Here is a 21381-nt window from a genome sequence, read left to right as displayed (position 1 = left end):
GAATGTAACCTAATGTGTTCTTATTTTTGAAGGTTTGAAGTCTTTTGGATGTTTAAAGGAACAGTTTGAAGGATTATTTAGTGTTGTAGTTTTAGGGGTTTTCTTTGAAGTAATGGGTGTTAAGATATTCAATGTTTGTTTTTAAAAGGTTGACTTGAGTTCATAGAATAAACATTCTTTTGTTTTAAAAAACATTTGTCCATAATTGCTGTATCACACCTGGAGAGTACGCCGTGTGCTTCCCACACCACAATCTATTAAATGTTGTGGGTCGGTTGAACTCCATGAAACACTTTGGGGTTCTGTAAACCCGGACCCATAACACTTTCATCTCAGATTCCACTGCCCTCCTTGAACTCAACTTTTCTAAAATACAAAAATCTTTCATGTTCTCCTATTTTACCTCTACTTTCAAGTCAATTAAATGTTATATACCTTCCCCTGTTTATTTACTAAATCTTTGTAAGTTGTAAAAGTTCCTTGTCACTTTGGAATTTATCTTTGAAATTCAACAGCTGAAAAGTCAAGTCCATACTTATCTCATAATGCAAATTTTAATCCCAACCTATTCACTCGGAACTCAAATCTCAACAGAACCTCTCATAATAAATGCATGAATCTTTACATATGTTATCTCTCAGTTCTCACAGACAAGCTGTCTCCATTAACCTTCCCCAGTTTAATTAATCATGGCCATACACAAGAGTCTTCTGTACAGAATATCACCATAGCCCCAACAATATTGAAAGAAATAACATCAATCATCACACAGGTTAGATAACCACTTTCAATTATTAAAGAGTTTTACAATGTCAAAGTGAAAAAAACCTGCAAATGTTTGAAGTATTCTTGATAGTTTAACTGAGAAATTTCATTTATTTTGTTTACCAGTACTGTTGTGGGTAATAAATAATAAATTGTTAATATGGTACAATTACTAATAAATGTACATGAACATTTTCACAAATAATAACTCTGAGGAGTTTTATACAATTTCCTAACGAGCTTAGGATTAACAATAATTCTGTAAATTTCCATACGTACTATTGCAGTGTGAACTGCTACTCAAGTCACATAAAGTTCCAGGAGAACTTTAGTACCCCAGTTTCCATAGATGCATTGATGTATTAAATAATGTGATCGTGATCAATGCAGTAAATTTTCAAACTCTCCTTTCGTCTTTGAGATGTGGGTCCAAATCCACCCGACACTGATAGGATGCAAGTCTCGCTCTTCCAACTGTAGAGGTTGAACAGGAAATTATCTTTTGGTAATTTTAGTATAATCAATACTGGTTATGCGTCAACTTTACAAAAGTCCCTGTAATTGGCACCAGCATGCCTTTGAGATAAGACTTGAGCAGCTCAAAGGGGAAATGGAAACGCCACCTAGATGTATGCAGAGATTTGAATTTAAGTTCAAGATACATTGCTGAAGTAAAACAAAGAGCACTTTAACCCTTCATCCGATGTGGACTATTTTGCATTGAAGTGATTCACATTAAATCTCACTGCAAAAAGTGGTAATTTGTCTTCTCAGCACCAATATCCCGTTCACTTAATAATAAAGATGAAGTACACAACGAGAAAATGAAAAAGTAAAACAGTAAAATAAACCAGCAACAACAACGTGTGTTTACATAGGGCGCGATTCGCCAGCCTAGTTACGCTCTCACTCAAGCAAAACAAGGGCGGTGAATAGTGGGAGAGGCCAAAAATCGAGAACCGCACCAGGAGCCAAACAGATTGCGTTGCAACCGGCCTGCTTTCGTAGGCAAAATCGGGATCTCGCTGTAGCGCCGCGAGAAACCAATTATCACCACTTAAGCCCCGTTTCCATGCAATTAACGGGAGCGACCCCATATCCAATAGCCTCTCGTCATTCATCACCCTCGGCAGCGAGTGGTCACGCTGGCGCCGATTTGTACTCCTTTTTAAAAATGTGAACCTGGTGGAAGGGCTTCTGTGGGGAGCCGAGGAGGTGAGTAGCCATCTTTGCTCACAGGCAAAGAGTCGGGGGGCGTTAGGCTTGCTGCCCCTGTGTATGGCGGGGGAGGTGGGGGATCCTCGGCTGGGAGTGGGGGACCCTCCGCAGGAATGGGCCGTCATGGGAGGGTGGGGGGGGGGGGAGGTGCTGGGGGAGGGGGGGAACTGGGGGGCAATCGCTTGCAGCATCAGCATGCCAACCCCTGGATAATGTGTACCCATTCTGGGAGCAACCTTTGTCCCTGCCCGTCTGCCTCAACGACTACCCATCACCCCTCCGCCGATAGCCGAGGTCTCTGGCCATGCAGCTGACGGCTATTGCTAATAGGGAATTGGCAATCATGGTTAGGTGAGTACATCACATAACCCAACTGGAATCCCGTGGGCAGGGGGCCATGTAGTATGTGGGAGTCATTGCCTAGCACCCCAATCTGACCGTGATGCCTGGACACTGTGCTTGAATACTGCGGGAGGCAACACCACACACGCAGCGGCCGACATCCGAACACCCAGGGGATGGGTCACAGCTCCTGGGATATGTCCAAAGCCGGAGGGTGGGTGGATGCGTCGGGGAGCGAGTGATGCCTGGAATGATGGGTCAAGGGTTCGACGGTCAGCCCGCATTGCGGAAGTAAGTGACAGAGGCATCATAATAGTTGTGCACAAGGGTATTTAATGTGTAATACAATTCCCCATTTCCCCATGGTGTCACCACCCACCCTCCCAACCATCTATCCTCCTTCCCACACCCCTCCCCCGGTGCCCTCAGTGATCCTCGATGTGCTTGGCCTTCATAGCTCTACCACTACGTCTAGGTGTCTCTCCAGGATGCACATCAGAGGTGGAGGCACCCAGTTGCTTACTTTGTCCCGTGGCCTTCGATGTCCCTTGCGGGTATCCTCTGGGAACTCAGGGGCCGGAGGGCCTCAGCACATTTGTCAGCGCCACATGCACAGCCGTGCTGCCCTGTTCCATGTGCTGACTGTGAGACACGGCCTCATTAGAGGGGTGGAACTCAGGGGAACTGATGGGCACCATCCCCACTACATGGGATGGATCTGGGTTGACGTGCCATCGAACCCTGGGGTTCACCATGAGACGGAGGGGCAGCTGGTTCAAGCCCCGAAGGCCCCTGCATCATCTGGTTCTGCCAGCCCTGGCGGTTCCCCATGGTCTGCACCATCGGGTCGACGCCCTCAGCGACTGGACAAGCTCCGCAGCACCTCGGCCATTCCCATCTGAGAGTGGGACATATCCCGCAGAACGTCATCAAGGTGTAGCCACCGAAGTTGGACATCTCCCGATTTAAAATGGCGAACGGCAAAGGCTGAAGGGAAATTCAGCCAACACAGGCAGAAACCAGCAGGTGCGGGTTTACTGTGTATTAAAACTCTGCAAAAGCCCAGACAGCATCAATACCAGCGACCATCAGCATAATAATGTAGCAGCCACCTACATACTCATGCGCAATCCCCGGGTGCAATTGAAACATTTGGGATAAACAAAGCAAAGCCAGACTCCCTGGCGCCAGCAGGAGCCAACACAAAAGACGTTAACGGACACCTCAAGACCGCCCATCGATCAGGGAACCGCTGGAGAAATCGAACCAAGCGATTGGAACGAAGTCCAATCACCGAGAACCAGGTGCATTTAGGGTCCGTCCCGAAAGGCGGGAAGCCCCTGGGGACTATAAAGTTAAGCCCCCAAGTTCAACTCGCTCTCTTCTTCCTGCCTGGGTTACCCAGCAACGCGAACCAACCTTGACCGGTGCAGTGACTGCCGAAAGACCGTAAGTCTTAATTCAACACTCGCTACGAGATAGGCGCTCCTAGCTACCAATCCGTACCAACTTCGAATCCTGCAGACTCAGAACCCGAACGAAAGGCCATTTGTTCCCCTGACCTGGTGGGCCAGTCCGAAGTTAAGTATAGGCCTGTTAGTTGTAGAAGTAGCTTAGACGTAGAATTTGTGCATGAGTAGTGATTACTGTGTATAATAAATGTGCTTTGATTTGAATCTTACTAATCGGTGTATTGAGTTATTGATCATTACTTGGACTTGAACCTCGTGGCGGTATCATAAAGATACCTGGCGACTCGAGAGCAAAGGTAATAAAACAGACCAATTGAACCAACCGAAAAGTTAGCAACAAAGGTCAGCCTGGTACTGCGTGACATCCCCTCGTGAGGCAGATATTCTGCCTAGACCCTCAGCCATGGCTGTCACTGACTGCATGATGCCTTGGACACCTACACTAATGGTGCCAACGTCGTGCACCAGGCTCTGCACTAGGGCCGCCACCCTAAGTGTGCTGGCCTCGGTGCCACGCATTGCCGGCGTCATCACCTGCGCCCGGAGCCTCTGGGGCTCCTTAAAGCGGCTATAGATCTTCTGGTGTGACGCTGACATCTCCATGTGATTTTCCCGGCCACTACCAAATGTCTCCATCAGCTTCAGTTAACCATGTTCCGCAGGCTCAGAATCAGGCTGAGGCTCAGCATCAGGCTGGGACCCAGCTGGGTCCTGGGATCCAGCAGCCCTCTGTCTACTGTCTCGCAAGGAGGTTACTGCCTCCACCTGCGGTGTTCTTTGGTTGTTTAAACGAATATTATTAAGGTTGTAGTGTTGCTACAAAGAACATGCAGACTTTGTACTAAATCAAAGCTAATCACAACACTATAAATTGAGAATTCTTAAGTACACCAAAAAAGGTAAGTATTAGATTAAATAATTACGATACACAGAGCTACTGAAAAACAAGACTATCTCCAACCCTCTCTACTAACTCACTCCCCAAGATCACGTAGACCACCGTATGGCATGTGAGATGTGATCTTACTACATCTAGTGGCTGGATGCTGTAATTGCACACCATTCTACATGATCATTCATATATATAAAGATGATATACTAGATATCATTGTAACACCTGATGTACATCAGCAGCAGTGTGGTGCTCACCAGATTGTGCCCCCGAAGTCTGACCACTAACATTCCCCACCAAGCTGTGTATATCTGCACTGGTGGAAGGTGGGGATGACAGCAGTGCCGTGACTATTATGGTGGCCTTCTCGGAGCACTCCTCTGAGGTGGTCCGCTGGGAGTCTGCAGGGTGTGCCGCCCACAATGAGCTGGAGGACCTGCGGGAGAATGGACATGTGATCAGTGGATGGGTCAGTCAGTAAGGCAACAACAACTCACGTTTGACAGTTTCCCGGGTGAATTCCACGGGTTCCTCACTGGGCGTCCGCCAGGCTCCGCGTAGGTGACCGATCTGTCCTCGGTCACCCCAATCACCTCCAGGGCATGCTCCTCGAAGGTGGTGAGGTCTGATACACCACCGCCAGTCTGGGCCCTCTCCTGGAAATTATGGGCAAGCTTTTCCTGAGGAGACTGTGGAGGGACAGATAGTTATTGAGGAAGCAAGCGGGCTGCAGAAGGATTTGGATAAGCTAGGAGACTGGGCAATGAAGTGGCAAATGAAATATAATGTGGAAAAGTGTGAGGTTATGCACTTTGGAAGGAGGAATTTAAGCATAGACTATTTTCTAAATGGGGAAATGCTTCGGAAATCAGAAGCACAAAGGGACTTGGGCGTCCTTGTTCACGATTTTCTTAAGGTTAACGTGCAGGTTCAGTCGGCAGTTAAGAAGGCAAATGCAATGTTTGCATTTATGTCAAGAGGGCTAGAATACAAGTCCAGGGATGTACTTCTGAGGCTGTATAAGGCTCTGGTCAGACCCTATTTGGAGTATCGTGAGCAGTTTTGGGCCCGGTATCTAAGGAAGGATGTGCTGGCCTTGGAAAGGGTCCAGGGGAGGTTAACAAGAATGATCCCTGTAATGAGGAACTTGTCGTATGAGGAACGGTTGAGGACTCTGGGTCTGTACTCGTTGGAGTTTAGAAGGATGAGGGAGGATCTTATTGAAACTTACAGGATACTGCGGGGCCTGGATAGAGTGGACGTGGAGAGGATGTTTCCACTTGTAGGAAAAACTAGAACCAGAGGACACCATCTAATAATCACTTATTGTCACAAGTATGCTTCAATGAAGTTACTGTGGAAAGCCCCTAGTCGCCACATTCCGGCCCCTGTTCGGGGAGGCTGGTACGGGAATTGAACCCGCGCTGCTGGTCTTGTTCTGCATTACAAGCCAGCTGTCTTAGCCCACTGTGCTAAACCAGCCCCATCTCAGACTAAAGGAGCGATCCTTTAAAACAGAAGGGGTCTTACAACACTAGGTTAAAGTCCAACAGGTTTGTTTCGAATCACTAGCTTTCGGAGCACTGCTCCTTCCTCAGGTGAAATTTTCACCTGAGGAAGGAGCAGTGCTCCGAACGCTAGTGATTCAAAACAAAACTATTGGACTTTAACCTGGTGTTGTAAGACTTCTTACTGTGCTCACCCCAGTCAAATGCTGGCATCTCCATATCATGGCTTTAAAACAGAGATGAGGAGGAATTTTTTCAGCCAGAGGGTGGTGAATCTGTGGAACTCTTTGCCGCAGAAGGCTGTGGAGGCCAAATTACAGAGTGTCTTTAAGACAGAGAAAGATAGGTTCTTGATTAATAAGGGGATCAGGAGTTATGGGGAGAAGACAGGAGAATGGGGATGAGAAAAATATCAGCCATGATTAAATGGCGGAGCAGACTCGATGGGCCGAGTGGACTAATTCTGCTCCTATGTCTTATGGAGACACAGAGAGGGCATTGTTAGCCACATTGTATGCGTGGTTCACAGCGGTGGGAGAGGTGTGGGTGAAGGGAGGGTTGGGGGGCGGTTGAAGGGGGAGGGGAGTGGAGAGAGGGTATGGAGTCACATGGAGAGTTGGGGTAGGATGCTCGCGTAGGGCCGGCAAGGTTTCAGATTGGTGGAGGGGGGCATTGGTGTCTACTCACTCGTGCTGCCCCGTGTAGGTCGTTGAACGTTTTACAGCACTGGAGGCCAGTCCTCATGGTCACACTCCCCGCGTTCACAGCTGCCGCCACCTAGTCCCAGGCAGCACTGGCTGCCCTATGGCTAACCTTTCAGGTCCCCCGGCAGAGCAGAACATTCCCCCTGGCCTCCACCGCATCTAGGAGCCGCCCTAGGTCAGTGTCCACGAATCTTGGGTCTGGTCTCCTCAGCGCCATTGTTGCGAGCTGGCTGAGCAAGTGCAGCTTAAGAGCTGCTCGTCCTTGGTAGCAGCGAGTGGGGATGGGGGAGGGGGTGGGAGCAAGCGCCGGGAATCTCACGACAATTCCTGCTCGCTACAACACTTCGAAATCATTACGGAGAATCGCCCCTATAGGTTTTAATTTAGTAAAATATCCCAAAGCCCTTCATTAGCGAACAATAATTCACCCCAAGCCACATAAGGAAATATTAGAACAGATCCTTAGTCATAAAGGTAGGTTTCAAGAAGTATACTAAAGGAGAGAATTAGGTGCAGAGGCAAAGCAGTTTCAAGAGCATATTCCAGAGTTTAGAGCCTTGGAAAGCTTAACTCCAAATGGTTGCGCAATTAAAATTGGTGATCTGCAAGAGATCAGGAATGGAGGAGCGCCAAGGTCTCAGGTGGTTGCAGGGCTTGAGGAGGCTACAGAGCTAGGGAGGGGTAAGGCCATGGAAGGATTTGAAAATAAATGTCAGAATTATGAAACTGAGGTGTTGCTGGACCAGGAGCCAATTCAAGACAGCGAGTCTAGGGGTGACAGGTGAATGGGATTACAGATGCGAGTTAGGATACTGGCATCAGAGTTTTCGGTGACTATATTTACGGCGGGTGGAAGATGTGGGAAGCCAGTCTTGGGAGAGCATTGGAAATAATCAGTTCGAGAAGTAACAAAGGTGTGGTTGAGAGTTTTCAGCAGCAGGTAAAATGTGGCAGGACAGGGAAGGGCAATATTATGGAGGTGGATGTAGACGGTATGGTAATGGTGCAGAAATATGGTCGGAAGCCTATCTTGGATCAAATACAGCACCAGATTGATGAGCTGTCTGGCTCCACCTCAGACAATTGCCAGGGAGAGAGATGGAGTCAGTGGCTTCAAAACAGAACTTGTTGCAATGCCTCAAGACAATGATTTTGGCCTTCCAAACAGTTAGATGAAGGAAATTATTGCGCATCCAGTATTCAAAGACAGTCAAGCAGCATTACAAATTACAGACAGTGGGGGGATCTTGGGCAGTGGTGGTGATGTAGAGCTGGGTGTCGTCGGCAGGCATTTGACACCAAATGTTGCATTTTCCGATGCTGTCACTGAGGGGCAGAATGTCGATGAGAAATAGAGGAGTCAAGGCTAGACTCTTGGGAGACTCCAGAGGGAATTGTGTGTGTACAGAAAAACAGGCTGTTGCAGGTAATTCATTGGCTGTGACGAGGTAAGTAAGAATGGAATAGGACAGGTGCAGTCTCACCTGGCTGGACGATGGAGATGAGGCATCAAAGTAGATGCCAGTGGCCAACTGCACCAAAGACTGCAAATAGGTTGGAAAGTACAAGGAAGGACAGGTTACTACAGTTACCGTCAGGCAGGATGTCATTTGTAACTCTGAGAATGCCTGATATTGTGCCATGAGAGGGACAGACGCCTGATTGGAAGGGATCAAAAACGGAGTTCCAGTAAAGATAACATGGCTTTGGGAGATTAATAGAATATTAATTACGCTGTTAATTAAAATGTGCTTCAGCTGAATATAGAACATAGAACATACAGTGCAGAAGGAGGCCATTCGGCCCATCGAGTCTGCACCGACCCACTTAAGCCCTTACTTCCACCCTATCCCTGTAACCCAATAACCCCTCCTAACCTTTCTTTTGGCCACTAAGGGCAATTTATCATGGCCAATCCATCTAACCGGCACGTCTTTGGACTGTGGGAGGAAACCGGAGCACCTGGAGGAAACCCACGCACACACGGGGAGGATGTGCAGACTTCGCACAGACAGTGATCCAGCAAGGAATCGAACCTGGGACCCTAGCGCTGTGAAACCACTGTGCTGATCTCTTGTGCTACCGTGCTGCCCAATATCTTCAAATTTAAAGCACTTATAAAGGGAGACTGCTGGGACACATTTTTATTACATTTTTTTATTGGCATTTTCAAAATTATATACATTGCTGTTCATTTTAATTTATTGTACAGTCACAAAGGTTCCTTCTTAGGTTTCTCTATTTACAGTCTGTTGCCGTCTGGCTGGCTCAGCCTACAATCCTCCCCCCCCCCCCCGCCCCCCCCCCCCCCAGCTCCTCTCTCCTTGCCCCCGCCTTGGGTTTTGCTACCTCACCTTGCTCCCCCTCCCCCCTGCCACACACCCCAGTCCTCCCTCGCTTTTGTCTTTCTATCTTGTCCTGGCTACTGGCTATTTATTTATGTGTTGCCACAAACAGGTCTCGGATGAGTCGGCTGAATGGCTCCTATGTTTTGTGGAAGCCCTCTTCCGACCCACGGATGGTGAATTTGATTTTCTCCATAGGTCGGACAGCCAGTCTGCAGCTTTAGGTGGTGCTGCTGACCACCAACCAAGCAGGATTCTACGGTGGGCGATCAGGGAGGAAAAGGCAAGGGTGTTCGCCATCCTCCCCATGAAGAGATCTGGCTGGTCAGATACCCCGAAGACCGCCACTTTTGGGCACGGCTCCACCCTCATCCCCACCATTTTGGACACTGCCTCGAAGAAGGTTGTCCAGTACCCAGCAAGTCTGAGGCAAGACCAGAACATGTGGCGTGGTTGGCCGGGCCTCCTTGGCACAGTTCGCATCTATCCTCCACCTCCGGGAAGAACCTGCTCATTCGGGTTCTGGTCAAGTGGGCTCTATGCACCACTTTTAACTGCAATAGGTTGAGCCTCGTGCATGTGGAGGTAGAGTTGACCCTGCGCAGTGCTGCGCTCCAGAATCCCCACCCTATTTTGAACCCCAAGTCTTCCTCCCATTTCCTCCTTGTCGTGTCCAGTTCGGTGTCGACCTTCTCTAGCAGTCATTCGTACATGCCACTACAGTTCCCTCTGCCTAGGATGTCTGTAGCTCTTCTAATAGTGTCTGTCGTGGTGGTCGCAGGTATGTCCTTGTCTCCTTCCATAGGAAGTTTTTAAGCTGCAGGTATCTCAGTTTGTTGCCTTTAGCTAGTTGGAATCTCTGCGTCAGTTCTTCCAGTGTTGTGACCCTACTGTCAGTGTATAGGTACCTGACTGTCAATGTCCCCCCATCCTGTCTCCACCTTTTGAAGATGGCGTCGATGAGTGCTGGTGTGAATCTGTGGTTATTGTAGATGTGGCTTTGTTGGACATTTTGGGCAGTCCGAATTGCTGCCATAGTTGGTTCCATGTCTAGGGGGTGGCTATTACCACTGGGCTGCTGGAGTGTTTCTTGGGTAGGGATGGGAGTGCCACCGTGGCGAGGGCCCACAGGGAGGTCCCCTTGCAGGAGGCCTCCTCTGCACGCACTCACTCGGCCTCTGGTTCCTTTATCCATCCCATCACTCTTTCCGCCGTCGCTGCCCAGTAGTAGAATTGTAGGTTTGGGAGGGCTAGCCCTCCCCTGGATTTTGTTTTCTGTAGGACCTTCTTTGTGATCCTAGAATTTTTTCCCCCCCATACAAACGCCATGATTAATTTGTCCAGTGCGTTGAAAAAGGCCTTGGGGGTATAGATTGGGATGGATCCCTGTCCAGTCATGAGTGATTTGGATCCCTAGGTAGCGGAATTTGTGTTGGGCTTGTTTAAACGGCAGTCCCACCAGTGCTGCCCCTCCCCCTTGGGGGTTCACCAGGAAGATCTCACTTTTGCTCATGTTGAGTTTGTAGCCCGAGAAGGCACCAAACTTTTTCAGGAGCATGATAATTCCTTTGATACTGCTTTGTGGGTCTGAGATGTAGAGGAGCAGGTCATACGTGTAGAGCAAAACTCTATGCTCTCTGCCTCCTCTTTGGTTCCCCCTCCAGTTCTTTGCTGTTCTGAGAGCGATCGCTCATGGTTCGATCGCTGGGGCGAACAGCAACAGCGACAGCGGGCATCCCTGCCTTGTGCCCCTGTGCAGCTGGATGTACTGGGAGCTGGTGTTGTTTGTCCGTATGCTCGCCATGGGAGCATTGTACAGGAGCTTCACCCATGAGATGAATTCTTTTCCGAGCCCGAACCGCTCCAATACCTCTATAAGGTACTGGGACACTGTGTTGATCGGCAAGAAGCAGATGTATGTAATGTTGCATTCTGAGAATAAACCCATATCAAGAAAAGTATTTGTGTCTCGTTTCATATTTCACCAACTGGCTTGGGATCGGTACAAGATGGAGGTCATGAAGGTGCCATATAAAATACAATAGTTCAAATTAGCATCTTCTACATTCATTAATTATTCTAATAGTTCCCTAACAATTATTTTTTTTTTTACTGACTGATTTTCCAACGATCTAAACTGCAACAAGGGCTGCATAAAGGGATTCATGAAGGTGTTTAGCCGCTAGAGATTAATTAGCATGAAGTTGACAAGACAGCCAATTTTCTGCAAACATGCGTTGATGTGCCATTAAAAATGTAACAAACTAGTCGCGGCTTATTTATTTACAAGCAACTTTTGGTGCTAATTTATTTTTCATGAATTACTTTAAAAGTAGAATCTGATTCAGAATTTTTCCAAGTTTTCATTTCGGATTTTGACTCACTTTGGAGTCCTCCTGCACAATCTTCAATCCCCAGCTGTGATGACAACAAAGCAATGATTTTCTGAGACCATCATGGTGATATTGCTTTTTAGTCTTTACTGGGAACCATGGAGGACATTGCTGGGTGACCAATCTACTGGTTCACCCTCCTCCAGTGGATAGTGATGTCGGATCAGTTTGGGTTGAAAACATGAATAGCAGGTGAAGGAAGACAATGGTGGGAGTAATCTTTGCTTCAAAAGGTCAGAGCATAAATGGGGAAATATCAGGGGCATGTTTGAAGGGAACTGCAATTATCATGGGAGATTTTAATCTGAATATTGATTGGACAAGCCAAACCGGGAAGTGTAGGGTAGAAGAAGAATTTGTGGCGCGCATTAGGGATTGCTTTTTAGAGCAGTATGTTGCGGAATCTACCCAGGAACGGGCTATTTTAGATTATGTTTTTATTGAATCATAGAAGTTACAGTGCAGGAGGAGGCCATTCGGCCCATCAAGTCAACACTGGCCCTTGGAAAGAGTACCCTACCGAAGCCCACACCTCCACCCTATCCCAGCACAACCAGCCTATCCCCAGAACCCCACGTAACCCTTTTTGGACACAAAGGGCGATTTAGCATAGCCAATCCACCTAACCTGAACATCTTTGGACTGTGGGAGGAAACCGGACCATCCGGAGGAAACCCACGCAGACACGGGGAGAACATGCAGACTCCGCACAGACAGTGACCCAAGCTGGGAATCGAACCTGGGACCCTGTAGCTGTGAAGAAACTGTGCTAACCACTGTGCTACTGTGCTGCTGTGTGTGTGTGTGTACCGTGAAAGTTGTAACTTTCTCATTGTACAGTAGACTACAGAAACTGGCTGTCTGATTTAGACAGCTTTTGTGTAATAAAGAAGGATTAATAAGGAATCTTGTAGTTATGGATCCCTGAGGGAGCAGTGACCACAATATGGTAGCATTCCAGATTCAGTTTGAGGGTGAACACCAAAGGTCCATAACCAGTGTCTTCCACTTAAATCAGGGTAGTTATAATGGTATGAGGGAGGAGTTGTCTAAGGTGAACTGGGTAAACAAACAAAGATACGGGTCAGTAGATGAGCAGTGGCAGATATTCAAACAGCTGGTCCATAATGCTCAGCAGGAGTTTATCCCAATCAAAAAGAGGGATCCCACGAGAAAGAGGCAAAATCCATGGTTAAAACAGGATATACAAAGTGGCAAGGCATAGTGGCAGACCAGAGGGCTAGGACGTTTATAGGATCCAGCAACAAATGACTAAAAGGCTCATAAGAACAGAGAAAATGAATTTTGAGAGAGAAAAGTTACATGCAGTATAAAAACAAATAGTAAGAGTTTCTATGGGTATATAAATAGGAAGTGGGCGACTAAGGTAAATGTGGGACCTCTGCTGAAGGAGGCTGGTGAATTAATCATGGCAAACAAAGAAATTACGGTGATAAATACATTTTTTGTATCAGTATTCACCATGGAAGACATTGCAAATATCCCTAAGATATCAGATGGGCTGATTTCAAATAACATGGTAGAACTTACAAAAATCCCACTCACAAGGGATAGAATTAGAGAATCTCAAGGGGCTAAATACGGACAAGTCACCAGGGCCAGATGAACTGCACGCTAAGGTTTTAATGGAAGTGGCAGAAGAGATAATGGACTCATTGGTTAAAATTTTTTGAAACTCGCTAAATTCCAGGAGGGTAACGGAAGATTACAAAACAGTCAATGTGACTCCCTTGTTCAAAAAGGGAGAAAGGCAGAGGGCAGGGAACTGTAGGCTAGTTGTTTAACATCTATTATTGGCAAGATGGTGGAGTCAAAAATCAAAGAGGAAATAGCTAATTATTTAGGAAAGCTGAAGAAAATCAAACCTGGTCAACATGGATTTATGAAATTTGACAAATTTGCGAGAATTCTTTGAGGATGTAACAGGGAGAGTATATAGAAGAGAATCTGTAGATGTATTTAGATTTCCAAACGGCATTTGACAAGGTGCCACATACGAGGCTGGTGTATAACGTAAAAGTCCATGGAATTAAGGAAGTGTGTGAGCATGGATTGAAAGCTGGCTTTCACATAGAAATGTAGTAAATGAGTCCTTTTCAGACTGGAAAGATGTAACTAGTGGGGTACCACAGAGATCTGTTCTTGGCCCACAATTGTTCACTATTTACATTGATGACATGGGGGAAGGGACAGAATGTAAGGTTACCAAAATCGCTGATCATACAAAAATTGGTGGAACTGCATGTTGCGATGGGGATTTTGTGATTCTGCAACGGGATATAGATAGATTGGGTGACTGGCCGAAAATCTGGCAAATGGAGTTTAATGCGGGAAGTGTGAGGTCATGCACTTCAGTTGGAGGAATCAAAAGACAGATTATTATCTAAATAGGGAGAGACTGCAGATGAGTGAAGTAGAGAGGGATCTGTTAGTTTTAGTGCATGAATCACAAAAAGCTAGCTGGCAGTCCAACAAGTAGTTAAGAAGGCAAACAGCATTTGGTCTTTATTGCAAAGGGGTTAGAGTTTTAAAATAGGGAGGTTTTGTTGCAATTGTAGGGGGTGTTGGTGAGGCCATGCCTGGAATACTGCACACAGTTTTGGACCTATTACTAAAAAAGGATATAGTAACATTGGAGGCAGTCCAAAGGAGATTTACCAGGCTAATTGCTGGGATGAGAGGGTTGTTCAATCAAGAGAGACTAAATAGTCAAAGTCTGTATTCCTTGGAGTCTAGAAGAGTGAGGGGTGACCTTATTCAAACATACAAGATCCTGAGGGGGCTTGACAGGGTAGATGGTGAGATGTTTTCACCAGTGAGAGAGTCTCAAACAAGGGGAAATAGCTACAAGATAAGGGGCCGGTCATTTAAAACTGAGGTGCGGAGAAATTGCTTCTCGCAGGGTGGTGAATCTCTGGAATTCTCTACCCTGGAGGGTGGTGGAAGCTGGATCACCAGAAATATTTAAAATGGAGGTGGATAAATATTTGATAGATCGAGGAATAGAGGGCGAAGTGGAAATGGCATAGCAAAGGAGTTGAGAGCGGCATAGATCAGCCATGATCATATTGAATGGCTGAGCAAGCTTGAAGGGCCTGGTGGCCTATTTTTGCATTTTGCAGCTATCAATGTGGTTGTGCAAACAATATACACTGGTGAGTGGATAATTTAGCAAGAATTCCAGTGGCATAGTTGCATAAGCTGGAGAGACTCCTGGTCAGCCTCACCCAATGTGGAATGGCACCCCTCCAGCTACAAGCCCCGGTGACAGACTAGTGACCCGTTCCAGGAATAACTAGCTATGGAAAGAGACAAAAGTTTGTCTCAGTGCACCACTTTGTGCGGGAAGAGAATTGGATTGGAAGAGCTGCAACAGGGCAAGTAAATAGGAAGGCCTTTTGGGCTTGGGTTATTTCTCTTCCTGGACTTTAGAATTAAATTCTTATTACAACGTAATCACTTCTCTCCTACTTGAGGAGGGCAAGGAAAAGGTTTGCTTGTGATAGCTTTGGAAAAAGACTCCAGGCAGCTCAGTACATCCACCTTTCCATGTTGAATTCTCAGTGAGAATGCTTTCCATTGGAATCAATGGTTCAATATCTAACATAGAACATAGAACACAGAACATACAGTGCAGAAGGAGGCCATTCGGCCCATCGAGTCTGCACCGACCCAGTTAAGCCCTCACTTCCACCCTATCCCCATAACCCAATAACCCCTCCTAACCTTTTTGGACACTAAGGGCAATTTAGCATGGCCAATCCACCTAACCTGCATGTCTTTGGACTGTGGGAGGAAACCGGAGCACCCAGAGGAAACCCACGCAGACTCGGGGAGAACGTGCAGACTCCGCACAGACAGTGACCCAGCAGGAAATCGAACCTGGGACCCTGGCGCTGTGAAGCCATAGTGCTAGCCACGTGTGCTACCGTGCTGCCCTTGACATTTTTTCTGCTGCGGTATGTTCATCTAAATCTTTTTAATATTGCGCCTGAACAACATCGCAGATATGTTAAGCAATTCAATTCACAAGCCAGGCGTTTCAAAATAAACATAATGAAATCTCTGCATGAATTGCAAAAAAAACGGCCAGCCACCCACATAATATGAAGCATCACCAGACTCTTTGATTTTTAATTTCCTGAGCTGTCCTTTATATGTTGTGCACGAACACACAAGGTATGACTCATGGCATTCAGCAAAGGGGTAATAGCAGAGTTTTGTGCAAAATTACCTTCAGCTGAACACAGAGATCACATCAACCATATTATGAATAAGGCGACGTGTGACTTCAGAAGGAAACTTAAACTCCCAGTGTAGGCTAGTTCTTTGTTCAGATCCTACGGCAAACGTTTCAGGGAACATTTACACTGCACTCAGATCTTCAGTCCTCTGTATTTTGGTTGGACTGCCAACAGCTTCAAGCAGTTTCTGATAACATACTCAATGCCAATTTGCTCCCCATGTTTTTTGGGTTAACTGTCCACTCACGAGCATCAGGAATGGCAGGCAGGGAATGAAGCATTTCCCACTGTTAATATTAAAAGCATTCTGGGGCAGCACGGTGGCACAGTGGGTTAAAGTGTTGCCTCACGGCGCCAAGGTCCCAGGTTCGAATCCCGGCTCTGGGTCACTGTCCGTGTGGAGTTAGCACATTCTCCCCGTGTTTGCGTGGGTTTCGCCCCCACAACCCAAAGATGTGAAGGCTCGGTGGATTGGCCAAGCTAAATTGCCCCTTAATTGGAAAAAATGAATTGGGTACTCTAAATTAAAAAATATATATATTAAAAGCATTCTCAAAACTGTTGAGTACAGAATAATGCTTTATGAATACGGCTTTACAATGTAAAGAAAGACGGGCATTTGTACAGCGCCTGTCTTGACCATTGGACGTCCAAAAGCACTTTACAATTGATGAAGTACTTTGGAGGTGTATAGTCATTGTTGTAATATAGTAAACATGGAAGTAAATTGGCAAAGAACAAGGTCCCAAAAACAGTAATGTGATCATTTGGGTTTTTGTTTGTGTTCTCTTGCTTGAGGGATATATATTGTGCAGTACAGCATAACTCCCCTATTCTTCTTCCAAACTGTTCCATGGGATCTTTTACATCCTAGAGGAGTGTGCAAGAGCTTGAAAACAGCGTGAGAAATCTGAGTGCTGCTTGGAGCTCCTGAGGTGACGTCAGGATTCAAAATGATGCAGCGCAAGTGGAAGCAACTGATTGAGTGAATCCATTCAGGTAAGTATTTACTAAGTTTATCACTTATAGTTTGTGAGGTCTTTATTTTCTGCTTATACTTTGTCAGGGCTATATTCTGTAGTAATGAGGATGAAGGAAGTAGGGCCCTAGAGTAATTGATATTATTTGATTTGAATTATCTTCCAAAAGGTTTAAGTTAAAGGGGTAACTCATGGCAGGAGAGCTCAAAGCCATGGTGTGCTCCTCCTGCCCTATGTGAGAAGGGGGAAACATTTCCAGTGCCTGGGGCCAGCATGTGTGCAGGAAGTGTCTCCAACTGCAGCTCCTGGAAGCCCAAGTTTTGGAGCTGGAGCGGCGGCTGGGGACACCCGCAAGGTGTAGAGTATCATAGATGGAGCGTATTGAGAGGTGGTCACACTGCAAACTAAGACTCCACAGAGGGGAATAGATGATCACCAGGCAGAGAAAGAGGATTAGACATGCACTGCAGCAATCTCCTGTGACCCTTTCCCTGCAAAACAGATGTAGCGCTTTGGATACTGTTGGGAGGAATGGCCTTTCAGGGGAAAGCCGCTGCAGACACATTTACTGCACCATGAATGGTTCTGTTTCATGGGAGAGGAATAAAGAGCATGGGAATGCAATAGTTATAGGGGATTCAATTATAAGGGGAATAGATAGTTGTTTCTGTGGCCGCAAATGAGGTTCCAGGATGTTATGTTGCCTCTGTGGTGTTCAGGTCAAGGATGTCTCAGAGTAGCTATGGCACATTCTGGAGGGGGAGAGTGAACAGCCAGTGGTCTTAGTATGCATGGTAAAAAAATGGATCAGTTCCTAAAAGCAAAATATAGGGAGTTAGGAAGTAAGTTGAAAAGTAGGATCTCAAAGATAATAATTTCAGGATTACTACCAGTGCCATGTGTTAGCCAGGGCAGAATAGGAAGATATATCAGATGGATATGTGGCTGAAGAGATAGTGCGTAGGGGAGGGTTTCAGATCCTGGGAAATTGGGACTGGTCCTGGGGAGGTGTGACAAGTATAAACTGAATGGGTTGCTTCTGGGCAGCTGACCACGATTGATGTCTTCAGGGAAGTATTTTCTACAGTGAGTGGGGAGGGTTTAAACTTAAAGGACAGGGGGATGGGAATCTATGCAAGGAGTCAAAGGAGGGGGAAACAAGCATAAGAACAAAATAATCTGAAGTGTAGTCACTGGTTAATGCAGGAGATGCAGCCAATACACACACTGCAAACCACCACAAACAGCAGTGTAATAATAACAAGATCATCTATTTCTTCTAAGTGTTGACTAGGGGACAAATATTGGCCAAAGCAATGAGTATAACTCACCTGCTCATCTTCAAAGGAGTGCAATGTGGATGTCCACCTGATGCAGCAGACAAAGCCTTGGTTTAACATCCAACACCACTGATAGTGCAGCACTTCCTCTGTACCGCACTGGATTGTTAGTCTAGTTACGCTCAACTCCTGGAGAGGGACTCACATCAATAATGTTCTGAATCTGAGCTGAGAGTTGCTTACTGAGCTGACACCTAAACTTATATTGTGTCACCTTGATGCACAGAAATTTACACAATCAGAGAGCCACTTTTACTTCCCCTTGCCTCCCCCCACAACAGAGTTTCTTCCTCAAATTCCTTTCTCCTTTGATGTCAGATGCAGTTGTATTGACACCCAGTCATGCTGTCTCAACAAAGACAGTTTTAATTTAATTATGAATCACTGTAATTTCTTCCAGATGATAAAGTCGGAATGTAAATTCTGCCTTGGCAAGAACAAAGAACTTGGCTACTTCAAACACAGCAGCTGGGAAATGATTGGGCATTGGGCAGATCAGGGTCCAACCCAAACCCATCCCTCCAGTAACCGAACTGGGGAAATCATTAAAACTGAGCAAAACCACACTTGTAACAGCCCGAAAGGAAGTTCAAGTGCTGTGGACAACAGCCAAGAGTGTGAAACAAATGTACCTCATCATCCGAGAAATTCAAATCCTCAGTGAGCTGACACCTGTGTTAACCAGCTGTTAGACTTTGGACTCAGTCAAGCAAGGGTTAACAGTTTTACAACATGTTTCCCCGTGCGGTCAACTTACTTTGCATCATAAAAGTCTTCATACCGAAAGCAACCTAGGAGACGTTTAACACTGCTTTAACAATCAGCGAGAATTCAGAAATGCCTTCCAATCTTTACTGCCTTGATGAACCTGTACCTACTGATGTCTCCAGTCTTAAAATTCTGTGCTTCAACCATTGCTAACACATAATTGGGAAATGGTAAGTGTCATGTGAGTGTACCTTTTAAGAAAAGTGTGTTTATCAAATAGCTGCAGTGATGTCATTGTGTGGGTGGAGCTGAGCTGTGTTTCTGGCTTTTAATTTCATTTTGAGCTGGAAGCTGTTTTGTAGCTGAGTTTTTGGTTTTGTTTTCAGTTGGGAGCTGCATTCAAACAAGGGCAGCACAGTAGCATGGTGGTTAGCACAATTGCTTCACAGCTCCAGGGTCCCAGGTTCGATTCCCGGCTTGGGTCACTGTCTGTGCGGAGTCTGCACGTTCTCCCCGTGTGTGCGTGGATTTCCTCCGGGTGCTCCGGTTTCCACCCACAGTCCAAAGATGTGCAGGTTAGATGGATTGGCCATGCTAAATTGCCCTTAGTGTCCAAAATTGCCCTTAGTGTTGGGTGGGGTTACTGGGTTATGGGGATAGGGTGGAGGTGTGGGCTTGGGTAGGGTGCTCTTTCAAAGAGCCGGTGCAGACTCGATGGGCCGAATGGCCTCCTACTGCACTGTAAATTCTATGATCTATGAAGTTGTACTTTGATATCTCTCACTGCATGCTAAAGAATGTCTTCTGATCACTTAATAATTTCAAAGTGATAACTGCTTTCTGTAGAGAATTCAAACCTGCTGTCTTTGTTAAAAAGGGTATTTGACTTATGGATGTTGTTAGGAAAGTTATTAAGAGTTACCTACAGAGTATTGTATCTGTGGGGATTATTTCTGTTGGTAGTTGATAAACTGTTTACTGTGTGTTTATAAAATGTTAACTGGATTCATAGAATATACATTGTTCTGTTTAAAAATACTTAAGGTCTCTGTTGCATAGCACCAGGAAAGTGGCCCTTGTGCTCCCAAACCAAAATCTATTAAAAGTTGTGGGTCAGGTGAACTCCATGATATCCTGTAAACCCTGGCCCATAATATAAGAGAGAAAAACTGTATTACATTTGGCAACTGAGTGTGTTTGAAATGAAACTCAGTGTGTGCATTTCTTTTATCTTTTGTTTCTCGAGGGAAAATGATAAAAAAACGAAAATGGAATTTCATTTCTTTCCACAATGGGTGTCACAGAGTCACAGTCATAGAATCCTACGGCACAGAAAAAGCCCTTTGGCTTATCGCATCTGCATCGGTCAGAACAACCACCTCACTATTCTAATCCCATTTTCCAGCACTTGGCTCACAGCCCTGTATGCCTTGGGAGCGCAAGGGCACATCTATGGATGTGTGTCACAATAGTGATTTTCGTGACAATATTATTCATTATATTTTACAAAACAAGTGACTAATTTATAAATGGCTCCCAGAACAACCAGCCGGAATTGTGCATTGCAAACTGCATCTCTTCTTTCAACAGAACAAAGGCAATCTTTAATATAATGATGAGTCATTGCTATCTCGTCCAGAAGATAACAAAGTTCTCAGGCCTACATTGTGGAATATAAATTTTGCCTTGGCAAGAACAAAGGGCTGGATACTCCCAACGGGCAGCTAAGGGCCGACGCCGGAGTAAAAATGGGAGTGTTTTACTCCGGCGTCGGCGCCCGTTCCGGGACCCCATTCTGGGCCCCACAGGGGGCTAGGACGGCGTTGGAATGGCCTACGTCGCTCCAGCTGCCGATCCAGGCCTGAACCCGGTACCGTGGGGTCCGCGCATGAGCAGTTTGGCCGGCCCCAACAAGCGCATGCGCAGTGGCCTTCTTCCCCGTGGCAGCCCCGACGCCAAATGGCACAGGGCTACAGGAGCCGGCGCGGAGGAAAGGAAGCCGGGGGGCAGAGAGGCCGGCCCGCCGATCGGTGGGCCCCGATCGTGGGCCAGGCCACTACGGACGTGCCCCCCCCCCCCCCCCCACCGGGGTTGGGCCCCTCTCCCCCCCACAGGCCACCCCCGGACCCTTCAACACCGAGGTCCTGCCGGCTCAGAGGATGTTAGAACGCCGCCGGCAGGACTCGGCTTTTTGTTGACGGCCCCTCGGCCCATCCGGGCCAGAGAATCGGTTACACTAACCCTTTTAGGATTTCCTTGTCTTGACTGCTGGGCAAACTGGTCACCATTTATTTAACTCTCGATTCCCAGTCTGTATTAAAATGGTATCAGACATTTGTTTTGCCTTTGAAGGCTGCTGTCTCATATTAAATCTGGTTAGTGCAATTATTTCTTTAGCTCAGAACACTTGTTTACTCTTCCCTGAATTCTTATGAACAATACCTTAGTC

At 46.5% G+C, this 21381-nt stretch overlaps 1 long non-coding RNA gene across 3 annotated transcripts in view; it reads right to left on the bottom strand.

Annotated features, from left to right (window-relative positions):
• The window catches only part of LOC140396743 (uncharacterized), a 58189-nt gene that overhangs the window by 18678 nt on the left and 18130 nt on the right, over window positions 1–21381 (bottom strand). Inside the window, exons 3-4 of one of the 3 annotated variants that reach the window (XR_011936621.1) lie at window positions 4947–5125; window positions 464–1239 (exon numbers count right to left, since the gene is read on the bottom strand). The exons of the other annotated variants lie outside the window; for them this stretch is intronic. This is a non-coding gene — a long non-coding RNA (uncharacterized lncRNA). Of the gene's footprint in view, window positions 1–463; window positions 1240–4946; window positions 5126–21381 lie in introns of those variants that run through there. 3 annotated transcript variants of the gene reach the window in all.

This window comes from Scyliorhinus torazame, chromosome 2, assembly GCF_047496885.1.
Source record: "Scyliorhinus torazame isolate Kashiwa2021f chromosome 2, sScyTor2.1, whole genome shotgun sequence".
Taxonomy (NCBI): domain Eukaryota; kingdom Metazoa; phylum Chordata; class Chondrichthyes; order Carcharhiniformes; family Scyliorhinidae; genus Scyliorhinus; species Scyliorhinus torazame.
This window is presented reverse-complemented; position numbering and strand designations above follow the sequence as displayed.